Source organism: Vulpes lagopus, chromosome 8 (assembly GCF_018345385.1).
Source record: "Vulpes lagopus strain Blue_001 chromosome 8, ASM1834538v1, whole genome shotgun sequence".
In the NCBI taxonomy this organism is placed as follows: domain Eukaryota; kingdom Metazoa; phylum Chordata; class Mammalia; order Carnivora; family Canidae; genus Vulpes; species Vulpes lagopus.
Window position 1 is genome coordinate 51,350,887 of NC_054831.1, and position 12,687 is coordinate 51,363,573.

Sequence of the window (12,687 nt, forward strand, 5' to 3'; positions counted from 1 at the left end):
ATACTCTGAGAAAACCTAACATACTTGTACATGAACTTTCAAAAGAAAAAGGACAGATAATGGAACAAATGGTTTCTTGGAAGATATACAGGCTGATAATTTTCTAAAACTTGTGAAAGTCAACAATTCAAGATGTTAGGAGGCCTACACACACTAAGCAGGATAAAACAAAAGATATCTAAGCACATCACAGTAAAATAAATCAAAGTAAAAAATTTTGAGAGCAGCCAGAGATAGTAAAATACATTATCTTTAGTAAAGTTAACAGGAAGATTGGTAACAGACCTTTAAAATGAAATGTGAAATGGTCTATTCAAATTGCTGAGTTATTTCCAACATGGAAGTCTGTACTAAACAAACACATGCTTCAAAAATAAAGGTGTGAGCAGTCCTGGTGGCTCAGTGGTTTACCACCACGTCCAGCCCAGTGTGGGATCCCGGAGACCCGGGATTGAGTCCCACGTCAGGCCCCCTGCATGGAGCCTGCTTCGCCCTCTGCCTGTGAAATCCATCTGGACCAGTGGATCATTTCAAGCTCTTGTCTCTTCGGAGATGTAGTGTTTAGAAGATCGTTCAGTAGCAGAAATTGCCATGTGGAATTCTCCAACTATTAGTGTATTATTATCTAAGTAGGTCTTTACTTTGGTTATGAATTGATTGATATACTTGGCAGCTCCCACATTAGGGGCATAACTATTCATGATTTTTAGGTCCTCTTGTTGGGTAGACCCGTTAAGTAGGATATAGTGTCCCTCTTCAGAGAGATAGCATTCTAATTTGTATGTACCTAAAAAGAGAGCTTCAAAATTTTCAAAGTAAATACTACCAGACTCACAGTGAATATCAAATTCATCATCATAGTGTGAGTCATTAACGCCTAAGTAACCGAAAGAACAAGTACAATAATTTTAAGTGTAGTTTCCACACTATGATTTAATAAGTTTTACCTGAATAAAATATAGAGAAGAGAGGAACCAAGGATCACACCAAGGCATTCCTGTCACATGCATAGAAAATATTTTGAAAAATGGAAGAGGGTATCCCTGGGTGGTCGGCAGTTTAGCGCCTGCGTTCAGCCCAGCGGATGATCCTTGAGTCCTGGTATTGAGTCCCACATCAGCCTCCCTGCATGGAGCCTGCTTCTTCTCTGCCTGTGTCTGTCTCCCATGAATAAATATTAAAACCACTCTGGAAAACTGTGTGGAGGTTCCTCAAAGAGTTAAAAATAGACCTGCCCTACGACCCAGCTATTGCACAGCTGGGGATTTACCCCAAACATACAGACGCAATGAATCGCCGGGACACCTGTACCCCGATGTCTATAGCAGCAATGTTCACAATAGCCAAACTGTGGAAGGAGCCTCGGTGTCCATCGAAAGATGAATGGATAAAGAAGATGTGGTATATGTATACAATGGACTATTACTCAGCCATTAGAAAAGAGAAATACCCACCATTCGCTTCGACGTGTATGGAACTGGAGGGTATTATGCTGAGTGAAATAAGGCAATCAGAGAAGGACAAACATTGTATGGTCTCATTCATTTGGGGAATATAAAAAATAGTGAAAGGGAATAAAGGGGAAAGGAGAAAAAATAAGTGGGAAATATCAGAAAGGGAGACACAGAACATGAAAGACTCCTTACTCTGGGAAACGAACTAGGGTGGTGGAAGGGGAGGTGGGCAGGGGGTGGGTGGGGGTGATGGGTACTGAGGGGGGCACTTGACGGGATGAGCACTGGGTGTTATTCTATATGTTGGCAAATTGAACACCAATAAAATAAAATAAAATCTCTCAAAAAATAAAAATAAAAAATGGAACCAATTCTTTTTTTTTTTTTTTTTTATTTATTTATGACAGTCACAGAGAGATAGAGACACAGGCAGAGGGAGAAGCAGGCTCCATGCACCGGGAGCCTGATGTGGGATTCGATCCCGGGTCTCCAGGATCGCGCCCTGGGCCAAAGGCAGGCGCCAAACCACTGCGCCACCCAGGGATCCAATGGAACCAATTCTGAGCCATTTATCAGGTTTCAACACATTTCAAAAGACTAAAACCAAGCTTTCTCTGACTGCAGGCCAACAGGCCTAGAATCAGTACTTGAAAATTTGCAAACTCCCCAAATGTTTGGAAACTAGGCAATATACCTGCAAAACACAATGGACCAGAGTTATTGGGAAATAGGTTAAATGCCACAAAAACCGTGTGAGATATCTAAACATATAGGATGTACAAAATAGTATGGGACACAACAACATCCTTGCTTTAAGGGAAATGTATACCATCAGATATTTATATAAGAGAAGCAGAAACGCAGACAAGTTAAGCTAAACGAATTATCTCCAGAAGTTAGAGAAACTATAAATTAAATCCACCTTAAATATATGGAAGGAAATAAAGAAAACAAGATATGAATAGAAAACAGAAAAACAACAGTGAGTTAATAAATTGAGAAATCACTGGTAAGAATCGACTCAGAAAAAAGAGAGGGGGAAAAAAGCAAATACATAACAATGAAGTTGTCCCTTAGGAACCTAAAATGAAATTAGGGATACCAGGGTGGCTCAGTGGTTGAGGGTCTGCCTTTGGCTCAAATCCTCAGTCTGGGGTCCTGGGATTGAGTCCAGCCATTGGGATCCCTGCGGGGGCCACGCTTCTCCCACTGCCTAAATGTCCTTCATGAATAAATAAATAAACTCTTTAAAAAAGAAATCTAAAATATTAAACGATCAATCATAAGAGAACGTTGTGATCGATCTTTATCAATTAAAATGGAGTGATATATTTCAAGTTTATTTATTTATTTTTTTTAAATCTTTTTTTTTTTTAATTTTTTTTTTTTTAATTTATTTATGATAGTCACAGAGAAAGAGAGAGAGAGGCAGAGACACAGGCAGAGGGAGAAGCAGGCTCCATGCACCGGGAGCCCGACGTGGGATTCGATCCCGGGTCTCCAGGATCGCGCCCTGGGCCAAAGGCAGGCGCCAAACCGCTGCGCCACCCAGGGATCCCATATTTCAAGTTTAGATAAAAGATGTAATTCCTAGGAAACCACAATTTCCTAAAACGGACACAGGACTTAAACATCAGAATAGTCCCACAACTATTAAAGAAACTGAAGGATACTTGGGTGTCTCAGCTGGTAAAGCACCTGGCTTCCGCTCAGGTCATGATCTTGGGATCCTGGGATCCAGCCTTGAGTCGGGAGCCACCTGGTGAAAGCGCAGGGGGCCACAGGGCACCAAGGCCGCCCCCACCCACACCCCAAACACCACCCCAGGCCTGAGACCCCGCGTCACTCACCAGCCTCCAAGACACAGAGCGGGCTTCGCCCGCCGCCGCCCCTGCCCCCGCCGCAGAAGATCCCGCGCTGGTCCGGACCCCGGGGGGTCACAGGGGCCAACTGGCACCATGGCCACCCACACAGCAACCCCAAACCCAGGCCTGCGCCCGCGTGTCACCCACCGACCTCCCCCGACACAGAGCAGGCTCCGCCCGCCGCCCGCCAAGGCCGCCCTCTTCCGGACCCCGGGGGGACGCGGGGGCCGCAGGGCACCTCGGCCGCCCCACCCCCACCCCCACCCCCAAGCCCGCGCCCGCGCCCGCGCCCGCGCCCCCGCCTCACTCACCGGCCTCCCACCACACAGGGCGGACTCCGCCCACCGCTACCGCGGCCGCCGCCCGCCGCCACCTTTGTCCGGACCAGGCGGACAGGGTGACAACGACCCTACCGCCTCGGCCAGAGGCGTCCGCAGCGAGGCCCCTGAGGACCAACCGTCCCCTGAGCCCGACGGGCTCTGACTGGCTTTCCCAGGTGGCGAGGCTGCGCCCTCTAGGGCTCTGAGTGCGCATGCGCCGGGGCGCTCCCGTGGCCGGCCTCGCACTTGCGCTTGGGGGTCCCTGGCTCAGCGCAGAGCCTTAACCCTTCCAGCCCTGGACTGGGACAAGGGCGGCTTGGAAGAGCGCGGCCAGCGGGGCGAAGATGCCCACGGCGGCCACGCACAGGCGGCCTCGGCCATGTCGGGTGGCTCTGAACGCCCGGAGCCCAGCCGGGCGGGTGGTGCGCGGGGTTAAGGTTAGAAGCTCGGGAGGGAGCTCCGGAGTGAGGCCGCCGCCTCTGGCCCTTGTCTGGAACACTGGGGGCGCAGGGGGCCACCTGGCACCTTGACCGACGCACACCCACCCCCAGACCTGCGCCCGCGCCTCCCCCACCGGCCACAAAGGACACAGGGCGCACACCGCCCGCTGCCGCCGCCGCGGCTGCCACCGACACTCCCGTAGCCGCCACCGCTCCCGCCCTTGTCGGGACCCTGGGGGGTGTGATCCTGGGGTCCTGGAATCGAGTCCCACACCGGCCTCTCTGCAGGGAATCTGCTTCTCCCTCTGCCTGTGTCTCTGCCTCTCTGTATCTCTCGTGAATAAATAAAATCTTTTTTTAGAAAAACGACTTCACTTATTGAATCATTATGTTGTACACCTGAAATTAATGTAACACTGTATGATAGTTATAATTGAGTTTTAAAATTATATATTCATATATATTTAATATATATTTATATATTTATTTGTGAAAGGCACAGAGAGAGAGAGACAGAGGCAGAGACACAGGCAGAGGGAGAAGCAGGCTCCATGAAGGGAGACGACATGGGACTCGGACTCCGGTCGCCAGGATAATGCCCTGGACTGAAGGCGGCGCTAAACCGCTGAGCCACTCGGGCTTCCCTATATTTAAAATATTTAATACATTTATTAAATGTATATCTATTAAAACATAGTTGATACATTAAAATTAAATATATTAATTAAGTTAATATAAAAACAAATACCAATATTTATTTTAAATAAATATTAAATATTATTAATTAAAGTTAAATTTAAATAATACCAAAATATACTTATTCAATATATATTATATTATAATATTATATATTATATGTTATTGAATATATATTATTGATTATTGAATATATATTTATATGTAAATTTTTATATGTAATCTATTATACCTCTATTTATATATTATATTTATAATATTGCATTAGATTATATTCTAAATATATTAAATTATATTATAATATATTATATTTCTAATACTATATATATATCTCTATCCAGGTATTAGGTGAGATGTTTGCTTGAGACCTCAGTTTTCTGACACATCTAAGAAGAGTTGTTTTCCGTTTGTTGAGCCTTTTTCCTTATTGTGAAGACAGGAGCAATGAATTCTAAACTCTTTATGTGTTGGCCTGGCAATGGAATTTGAATATGCCTCTTTTCTCAAACCCATTCCTGTTCCAGATTTCCCTTAGCCTAGAGAAAGTGATGATTTTTCTTTCACTTACAGGGAAAAAAAAAAAAACCTGTCATAACCTGGGGGCACCATCATAATTCAACTCATCTATTTTTGCTTGGCAATGGCCCCATTCCTGAGTGTTTGTCCTGGAATTGGGTGCATGGTTTTCCTGCCCACCTGCCCTAGATGTAGCAGCTGAACTTTCTAGCAACACAGAATAGATTCATTTCTGGAAACTCCATCGCAGTGTAATCAATGGCAGCTTACTCTCAAGTACAAGCCCTTCATTCACACTTTACTCTGAGTTAACCAGCTCATGCTTCTTGTTGAGGTGCCTGGAGCTACATGCAGAACATCGTACCAAGTAAACTCATTTTGGTTAATTTTAGAACATTCAGGACCTTCTGAACCCTGTGGCTTTCATTGGAAAGCCAGTTTGATGGCCTAATTTACTAAAATTCATTTAGATAATTAATGAAAATGTTAACTATCAAGAAATATATTCCTTTTGTAACTGACCCCAAGTCTGTCTGTGCAATGTGCAGCAAGGTCAATCACTGAGACATCAGGTGTGCAGTAAGGAATGGGTTTTTGAGAGGCAGCCAAACAAGGAGAGCAAGCTTCCCCTCTTCTGCCTCCCTGAAACAGGAGAGAAAAAGTTTTTTTTTTTATAATCATAGGGGGTTTGTGGTTACATATATATTGATGAAAAGGTCAAGGAAGCTTATGATAATTCATGAGGAAAGATGGAGTATGTACATTGAGTAAACATATGTGTAACATACATCCATTGTTCACCCTGGGGTGGACACAACACCAAAATGAGGCAAAATTCAGCTCCTGATGTCAGAAGGTTGTCTTAGCATAAGGAGGAGCTGAGGGCATGCTCTGAGAGCTAGTATAAACCAGATGGTGTCTTGGGCTGTGTAACAACACCTTGGGTAAGGAATTCAGGGCCTTGCTTGTTCACAGCCTAGGACCATATCATTGACCTTCAGTTCTGGCCTCTGTGGAGACAGCTCATGTATTAGTGGGGTTCAAAAAGACACGATAGGTGAGGAGGGAGAAACAGTTCTCTTCGAAACAAGCTTTACATTTTCTACTACTTTCAACCTTCACGTGGGTATAGTTTTTTCCCCATTTTAATCTTTAAGAGATCTTTGGAAGGCAGAAGTCAATGCTCATCCTTTTCCCAAACACCTGCTAAGGTTTAGGGAGCCAGAACAGAACTGTAGATGAGGCTCCTGCTATCAAAGGACCTGAGCATTAGCCAGAGAGTTATGGTACAAATGAACACCACAGTCCTAGGCCTTGGATGGGAAGTGATGAATAGGTCTTATAATTATTGCACGTTGAATTGTCACAAGAGGGAAGATAATTTGTTTTTTTATCTCCTGATCAGGAAGCCTGACCAGTTGGGTGCTGATGTGACCTTTAAAGAACAGGCTACACACGAAGACACAAAGGAGATGAGTGGGTGGGCTTTCTAGGCCAAGAGACTAGTGAGGATGCAGAAGGCACAGGGTGTGTGTAGGAGAGTGAGGGCCAATGTGACAGAACAGACACTATGTAAGAAGATTGAATTAATATGGGGCAGTACTTGGCATAGAAGGACTGAAAGGTCTACAGGGGAACGTCTGTGACAGTCATCATCTGGCGAGTCTGGGGCCTGCATGGCATGGGGAATCTAGTGCATCCTAGGGCAGCTGGCAGGGATAAGAGGGCAGGCTCGGGGGCAGAGGGACCCACACAAGTGTCAAGGAGAAAAATTCCCATTTTTCCGTACTGCCAAGGGCCCTCTTGGGACAAGATACGTGCTTCTGGGGCTGACTGGTTTGTACTTCCTGCTCTCTCTGGGTGACTCTATGCCCCTCTCCACATTCAGCAGCTAAGTGAGTAACTCTGTGAGACCCAAGTAGAGGAAGTGTGCACTAGAGATATGTGGTAGCCCTGGGATGGAACCCCAGACTGGCTCCTTAGACCTGCATCTGCAAGGTTACACAGCTCCTTCTCCTGGGTGCCCTCCCTCCCACCCTCCCTTCCGCAGCTGCTTGCAGCAGGCTCCCAGCAGTCAGCTTGGGCCCCAAAGACATCTCTCTCAGTTCAGAGGATCTCCAGGGTGGGGGCTCAACTCCTAAGGGGATGCTAGCTTCCCCAATGGCTGGAGGGCCTGAATGTCTCTATTTTCATGACACTTTGCTGTCAAAAACACTTTGAAAACACATTATTAGCCTACTGTGCCTGACAGGGATCTAGATCCAGTTCTCTCTCCCTTCTGGGCAGTGTGCCATCCCTTAGGGATGCTGTGGTTTCCTCCCCACAGCCATGCTCACTCCCTCTCTTCCGAGCTGCCCTGGCTAAAGAGGGGACTCAGACCCAGATCCCAGAGCAGGGAGCAGCAGCCTGCCATGCTCCTGGCTAACACGCGGTCGTGAGCTGTCCACAGAGCCCCCGAGTGCCGTCTGTCTCAGCCATGTCACAGGCAGATACTGCATCTGAGAGAGCAAGACCATTCACCCATGATGTACATGCTCGCTGCCTGGAGGCCTGCTGCAAACAGAGCCATGTCTGACACCCCAGGGGACAGGGAAACCTTCAGGAAAAGCAGCCCATGGGTTTCATTTATTGAGAAGCTGAATCCAGACACTCTGCAGGCATTTCCCCAGCATTCCTTTGGGAAAACATCCAAAGGCCCTCAGGTCTAGCTCAGGGTCCCTTCTCTGTGTTTGTTTAAGACCACAGTCTGTGAGAATTTCCTAGCCTTTCACTGTGCTAAAATCTCCATGAGGGCAAGAAGCAGATCAGTGCCTGTCTCAGAACAGATTATTAATACATTTTTGTATATATTGAATCTCTCAACAAGTCTGAGTTATGGGTGTGATTAGCCCTATTGGAGACTTTTGTTGTTGTTGAATATTCTTGGTAGGGACTCTTAGGTGTCTGACTCAGAGGATCAGGTATTTTCATTTGCCTGTGGTGCCCGTCATGAGAGGAGGGCCGGAAACAGTCTGGTTATTGTACCTCCAGGAGAGGACTACAAAGTCTTTATCCTCCTTAATCTTTCCATGTCATGTAAGAAAAATTTCTCTCTTAGGTTTTTAGTACACTATATTTTCTTGATTCTCCTACTACCTTTCGAGAAGAAGTTCCTTCTTACTCCCAAGACTAATTGATTCATTTATTCACTACCAACAATGTGACAAGATACTTTTATCCTATTTGCCCTTTCGTTAGGCAATCCTGACAAGTTATGACAAAGCACAATGAAAGGACTTCTCAAAGCGTGACCTGGGAGTTCCTGGGGGAGCAACAGAGCCTTTCAGAACTCCAAGAAACAAAACTCTTTTAACTGGGTCTTCTTCACTTCATTCCCAAACTTGTTCTCCCTCCCCTAGTCTTTATTGACCTTCACCTCAAGTGACTCAAGCCAGAACTGCAGCGGGCATGAACAGTTCTGCGTCTCTAAAATCATCAGCAGTTATACCTACTAATTTCTCAGTTGAACCTCACAGCTTTCCATAACTCCTGTTATAGCATTAGTTGCCACCATTGCTTTTCTAGACTACAACAGCCCAACCAGTATAGCTAATTCCAGTCTCATCTTCTCCCCAATCCATTCCGCCCATCGCTAAAGCCCCGGGTGGGCGGTGGGGGTCCCTCTGTCCCCTTGGCCATCGGCCCCGCCCGGCCGCTCCGCTGGGTCCCGCGCACCGCCCGCCGCGGCTCCGCTACCTGCGGCCTGAGCCCTCCTCCCTTGGCCCCGCTCTGGTGTGAGCGGGAGCGCGAGGTGCTGGGGCTGCGGGAGGCGGCGGCTGCTCGCACCGGAGCGGCCTCCGGAGCTTCTGAACTTAACTCGCGCCCCACCCGCCCGGCTGGGCTCCGGGCGTTCGCAGCCGCCCGACATGGCCGAGGCAGCCTGTGCGTGGCCGCCGTGGGCATCGTCGCCCGGCTGGCCGCGCTCTTCCAAGCCCCCTTTGTCCCCCTCGGGGCTGGAAGGGTTAAGGCTCCGCGCTGAGCCGGGAGGCGCCCCCGCGCACGCGCACTCGGAGCCCCAAGGCGGCCCAGCGTGGTTGCCGCCGCCAGCAAGCCAGTCGGAGCCGGTCTCGCTCAGGGATCGGTCTGGCCGCAGGGGCCTCGCTGTGGACGTCTCTGGCCGAGGCGGGAGGGTCGTCGTCACAGTGACCGCCTGCTCCAGACAGCGGTGGTGGCGGTGGTGGCGTTGGCAGCGGAGGGCAGGGCCCAGCCAGTGTCCCGGGAGGCCGGTGAGTGTGGCGCGGGCGCAGTCCTGTTGTGGGTTTGGCGGCGGCCGTGGTGCCGGTTGGCCCCCTGGCCTCCTCGGGTCCGGACAAGGGCGGGAGCGGCGGCGGCGGCGGCGGCGGTGGCGGCGGGCGCAGTCTGCCATTTGTCAGTGGAGGGCGGTGAGTGAGGGGCGGGGTGCCGGCCTGCGGGTGGGGGTGAGGGTGAGGGTGAGGGTGGGGGCGGTCGAGGTGCCCGGTGGCCCCCTGGGCTCCCGCCGGGGTCCGGACAAGGGTGGGAGCGGCGGCAGCAGCAGCGGCCATCAGAGTCACCCTGTGTGGAGGAGGAGGCCGGTGAGTGAGGTGCGAGCGCAGGCCTGGGGTGGGGGTGGGCGTGGGGGCGACCGAGGTGCCTACTGGCCCCCTGGTCTCCCCCTGGGGCCGGTCCAGGGCGGGAGCGGCGACGCTGGCGGCGGCGGCCGAGTCTGGAGCGGCCTCCGGAGCTTCTAAACTTAACCCCGCGCCCCACCCGCCCGGCTGGGCTCCAGGCGTTCGCAGCCTCCCGACATGGCCGAGGCCGCCTGTGCGTGGCCGCTGTGGGCATCTTTGCCCCGCCGGCCGCGCTCTTCCAAGCCCCTCGGTCCCCCGCCGGGGCTGGGAGGCTTAAGGCTCCGCGCTGAGCTTGGGAGCTCCCAGTGCGCATGCGTGACGCCGGCCTAGGAGCCTCAGGCGCTTTTGCCCTCGAGCCCCAGCGGGCACGGCGCGTGGGCCAAGGCGGGGAAGCCGTTCAGAGCCGTTCCGGCGCAGGAGACGGTCCGGCTTTACGGGCCTCGCTGTGGAGGCCTCTGGCCGAGGCGGGAGGGTCGTCATCACCCTTTCCGCCTGGTCCAGAACGCGGCGGCGGCGGCGGGTGTGGCGGCAGGTGGAGTCCGCCCTGTGTCGGGGAGGCCAGTGAGAGGCGCGGGCGCCACCCTGGGAAAGCCAGTCAGAGCCCGTCGGGCTCAGGGGACGGTTGGTCCTCAGGGGCCTCGCTGCGGACGCCTCTGGCCGAGGCGGTAGGGTCGTTGTCACCCTGTCCGCCTGGTCCGGACAAAGGTGGCGGCGGGCGGCGGCCGCGGTAGCGGTGGGCGGAGTCCGCCCTGTGTGGTGGGAGGCCGGTGAGTGAGGCGGGGGCGCGGGCGCGGGCGCGGGCTTGGGGGCGGGGGTGGGGGTGGGGCGGCCGAGGTGCCCTGCGGCCCCCGCGTCCCCCCGGGGTCCGGAAGAGGGCGGCCTTGGCGGGCGGCGGGCGGAGCCTGCTCTGTGTCGGGGGAGGTCGGTGGGTGACACGCGGGCGCAGGCCTGGGTTTGGGGTTGCTGTGTGGGTGGCCATGGTGCCAGTTGGCCCCTGTGACCCCCCGGGGTCCGGACCAGCGCGGGATCTTCTGCGGCGGGGGCAGGGGCGGCGGCGGGCGAAGCCCGCTCTGTGTCTTGGAGGCTGGTGAGTGACGCGGGGTCTCAGGCCTGGGGTGGTGTTTGGGGTGTGGGTGGGGGCGGCCTTGGTGCCCTGTGGCCCCCTGCGCTTTCACCAGGTGGCTCCCGACTCAAGGCTGGATCCCAGGATCCCAAGATCATGACCTGAGCGGAAGCCAGGTGCTTTACCAGCTGAGACACCCAAGTATCCTTCAGTTTCTTTAATAGTTGTGGGACTATTCTGATGTTTAAGTCCTGTGTCCGTTTTAGGAAATTGTGGTTTCCTAGGAATTACATCTTTTATCTAAACTTGAAATATATCACTCCATTTTAATTGATAAAGATCGATCACAACGTTCTCTTATGATTGATCGTTTAATATTTTAGATTTCTTTTTTAAAGAGTTTATTTATTTATTCATGAAGGACATTTAGGCAGTGGGAGAAGCGTGGCCCCCGCAGGGATCCCAATGGCTGGACTCAATCCCAGGACCCCAGACTGAGGATTTGAGCCAAAGGCAGACCCTCAACCACTGAGCCACCCTGGTATCCCTAATTTCATTTTAGGTTCCTAAGGGACAACTTCATTGTTATGTATTTGCTTTTTTCCCCCTCTCTTTTTTCTGAGTCGATTCTTACCAGTGATTTCTCAATTTAATTAACTCACTGTTGTTTTTCTGTTTTCTATTCATATCTTGTTTTCTTTATTTCCTTCCATATATTTAAGGTGGATTTAATTTATAGTTTCTCTAACTTCTGGAGATAATTCGTTTAGCTTAACTTGTCTGCGTTTCTGCTTCTCTTATATAAATATCTGATGGTATACATTTCCCTTAAAGCAAGGATGTTGTTGTGTCCCATACTATTTTGTACATCCTATATGTTTAGATATCTCACACGGTTTTTGTTGCATTTAACCTATTTCCCAATAACTCTGGTCCATTGTGTTTTGCAGGTATATTGCCTAGTTTCCAAACATTTGGGGAGTTTGCAAATTTTCAAGTACTGATTCTAGGCCTGTTGGCCTGCAGTCAGAGAAAGCTTGGTTTTAGTCTTTTGAAATGTGTTGAAACCTGATAAATGGCTCAGAATTGGTTCCATTTTTTATTTTTATTTTTTGAGAGATTTTATTTTATTTTATTGGTGTTCAATTTGCCAACATATAGAATAACACCCAGTGCTCATCCCGTCAAGTGCCCCCCTCAGTACCCATCACCCCCACCCACCCCCTGCCCACCTCCCCTTCCACCACCCTAGTTCGTTTCCCAGAGTAAGGAGTCTTTCATGTTCTGTGTCTCCCTTTCTGATATTTCCCACTTATTTTTTCTCCTTTCCCCTTTATTCCCTTTCACTATTTTTTATATTCCCCAAATGAATGAGACCATACAATGTTTGTCCTTCTCTGATTGCCTTATTTCACTCAGCATAATACCCTCCAGTTCCATACACGTCGAAGCGAATGGTGGGTATTTCTCTTTTCTAATGGCTGAGTAATAGTCCATTGTATACATATACCACATCTTCTTTATCCATTCATCTTTCGATGGACACCGAGGCTCCTTCCACAGTTTGGCTATTGTGGACATTGCTGCTATAGACATCGGGGTACAGGTGTCCCGGCGATTCATTGCGTCTGTATGTTTGGGGTAAATCCCCAGCTGTGCAATAGCTGGGTCGTAGGGCAGGTCTATTTTTAACTCTTTGAGGAAC

General features: G+C 50.2%; 1 pseudogene; it reads right to left on the reverse strand.

Moving 5' to 3' along the window:
* The window catches only part of LOC121497719, a 7,051-nt pseudogene extending 3,198 nt beyond the window's left edge, over window positions 1-3,853 (reverse strand).
* Between the last annotated feature and the right edge of the window lie 8,834 nt (window positions 3,854-12,687).